Source organism: Solanum dulcamara, chromosome 3 (genome assembly GCF_947179165.1).
Source record: "Solanum dulcamara chromosome 3, daSolDulc1.2, whole genome shotgun sequence".
Taxonomy (NCBI): domain Eukaryota; kingdom Viridiplantae; phylum Streptophyta; class Magnoliopsida; order Solanales; family Solanaceae; genus Solanum; species Solanum dulcamara.
The window spans coordinates 24,330,947-24,334,149 of NC_077239.1; positions in this window are offsets into that span (position 1 = coordinate 24,330,947).

Genomic DNA, 3,203 nt, shown 5'->3' on the forward strand with positions numbered 1-3,203 from the left:
ATTATGGAAGATGGTGGAACATTTCTTGTGTTGTTTGTATATGGATGATTTGATCTTGATAGGAAATAATCCAAATATGTTTGAAGAATTCAAGAAGTCGACAAGTGAATTTGAGATGACATACATTGGCCTAATGTCATATTATCTTGGCATTAAAGTGGAGAAAAAGAATGATGGCCTCTTTATTTCTCAAGGAGAATATGCGAAGGAGATTCTTAAGAAATTTGAGTTTGAGAATTGCACGCTTGTTACTGGATTGTGGATTTAAAACTATCCAAGCGTGAAAATAGAGAACATTTGAATCCCTTATACAAGTTGTCTCAAATTTATTAAAACAAGTTAGTAGGGGTTGTCACTTTTAGTATATAATTATTTTATAAAATAAAAAGAATAAAATATAAGTTCTGATGGCAACAACCATTAGACATGCGAAATAGAGAGAAATACAGCAGCCGAATGCAGAAACTCGAAAACAAATAAGGAGGAAGAAAGAAAAGAAAGAGGAAAAAAAATAAAGGAGAAGAGAAAAATAAGGATTTTCATCCCAAAGCATCAAGGTAATTATTCTCATCCTTTTTTCATACGACTATACTGTTCATCATCACCAGCAAGGCAAAATGGCTTCATCGCTGCCGGTGAAGCTCCCTTGGCCACCTAATATAGATCATCAAACATCACCCCTTCATCCAGCTAATGACATTTTGAATCTGCAAAATAACACTAAAAACACAGTAGCAATTTCAAGTGAGGCTGGTCTGACTCAACTACAATTGATCGGTCACCAAAATACTGATGCAATCACTATTCATATCTCTGAAGAGGAGCTGCGAATTGCACACAAAATTATCGCTCTACAAAATCATGGATTGATTCGAGTAACAAGAGCTGGTGTAAATGAATCCTCATCATTTGGACTACATAGAGTCCAAAAATTAGATGAAACCACTGTACCAATTGAGAGCACTGACCAGGCGACTACTGAGCTGAAGAACGCAGAGTCACCGAAGTTGCGCCTAGATATTCGAATAAGCTACACCGACATTGGAGACATCGGACCCTATGGGGTTTTTTCTCCAAGTCAAGATGTAGCTAAATGTTCAAGTTTCACCGACGTAGCAATCTCCGGTGAAAAAAGCGATGTCGACATCGGAGCTTCGGCACCCCAATCAGACTAAATTCAATGCCAAAATATTCGTGAGGGCCTTATGCATCTTCCTAGCAACAAGTGCCAGCTTGAATCTCTCCCTAGCACCTCGAATCTCTCGGCGACCCCTACTAACATGTTGAGCAAAGAACTAGCAACTTCAGTAGGTCAATTTTCAGAAAATCAATCGCAAGGAGTAACAACTGCAGGTATGTCTATTCCATCCAACTTTATACCTTCGACTGATGATGTTTTGAAATCCATTAGAGCTCATTTACTTCATCCAAATGAGTCCCATAGTACTGATGCAAACATGTCAATGCAGGATCCGAATCTTATCAACATCAAGACTACTAGCCAACCTGAAATTATACCCAAAGTGCTCAACAAGGACAATTCTCAACCTAGTAACCAGCATCACAACCAGCAGCCTACCATTCTCCATAATAACTTTCCTAAGGTATCTAGCAATTTTGACACTCATGTTCAGAATAATCAACCCAAGGTGCCCAGCAGCTCTGCTAATACTGGACTGAACATCATGCAACCAAATTAGCCCATACTCAAGCTCAACCAAGTAACACTAATCAAAACCCCCATAAAAATAACTTTCCCAACATAAAGGACCAGGTTCCTCAACTAGCCCCCTACACTGTAATTCAGTTATTTGCTGCCAAACTCATATCAAACCAAGCAAAAAATGAGGCTCCTTTTGAGTTAGATGCCCCTGAATATACCACCAAACAAGGCCTGCCTGTTGTGTTCTTCCAAAGAGAAGACTTCATGCACAAGCTAGCTGAAAGATGCAAGTACACTTTGGTTGGCAAATTTAGCAACACCACGCCAAAAGTAGAGTCGATAAGAAGAAGCTTCATCCTTCAAACCCAGCTCTCATGGGGTGTCAAAATAGAACATTTCAATGCTAGATATGTCTATATTGATTTGGACAATCAGTTGGACTATACTACTGCTTGGACCAAATAGAGAATGACAATAGAGGGCCAACTCAAGAGGATTCAGACATGGACACCCACTTTTAAACCTGATGAAGAAACTCCAATAGTGCCAATTTGGGTAGACTTACCTGAACTACCTTGGCATTATTACAACAAAAAGTTTATAACTTCCCTACTAGCGTTTGTAGGGAAAGTGCTCTATCTTGATACTACTTCCATTCAAAAAACAAGGGGAAGCATAGCTAAGGTGAGACTACAAGTGAACCTCACTGAAGAAAGACTTCCCCATGTTTGGTTGGGATATGCAACAGATGATAAATCTCTAGGAAGATGGCAGGCTATCCAATATGAAAATGTACTTGATTATTGCATGTATTGCAAACATCAAGGTCACTTGATACATTCTTGTAATATTCAAAGGAGGGATGAAGAACAGGAAAAAAAGAGAGGAAGCTGCTAAAAAGAACAAAGTCAAGGAGGGCATGTTCAACAGGGATCAGGATGAGACACACACCAATGGACCTACAACTGATGATCCTGCTCAGCCACAGATTACAGCTCATAATATAAAAGATGAGCTATGGTAAGTTCAGAGGAATAAACAATCCAAGGGACAAATCAAGCCTCAACAAAAAATCACAGGGGCAGGTAAGTCTGTTAATTTTATTCCTACTTCTAATAATTATGTTGATCTTGTTACACAAGATCAAACCACTAACCAATATGATATTGACTCAGCTCTCCCAAAGACCCATTCCCCCCATATTAAATGCACAAGTACTGTTTTAACAGGTACTACTCAAAAGAGCAATGTATCAAACAATGAATCAAGGTCCTAAGGTATTTACTTTCTCTTCTTAATCCCCAGGATGCCCCCATTTATTAATTTTGTTGATACTGAAGTTGTTGGGGGTCAGGATGGAAAAGTAAAGGAGACACAATCTAACTTGAAGGAAGGGGAAACAAAAAAGGGAAGGGATTTGTCTCATGGTTTACATGAGAACCAAAACACTGACCCTAGGAGTGACCTATAGCTCCTTCAAACACTGAGAATAATGACATGAATGATTCAGCACCTCATGAAACTGCAGAAGGAAATGATC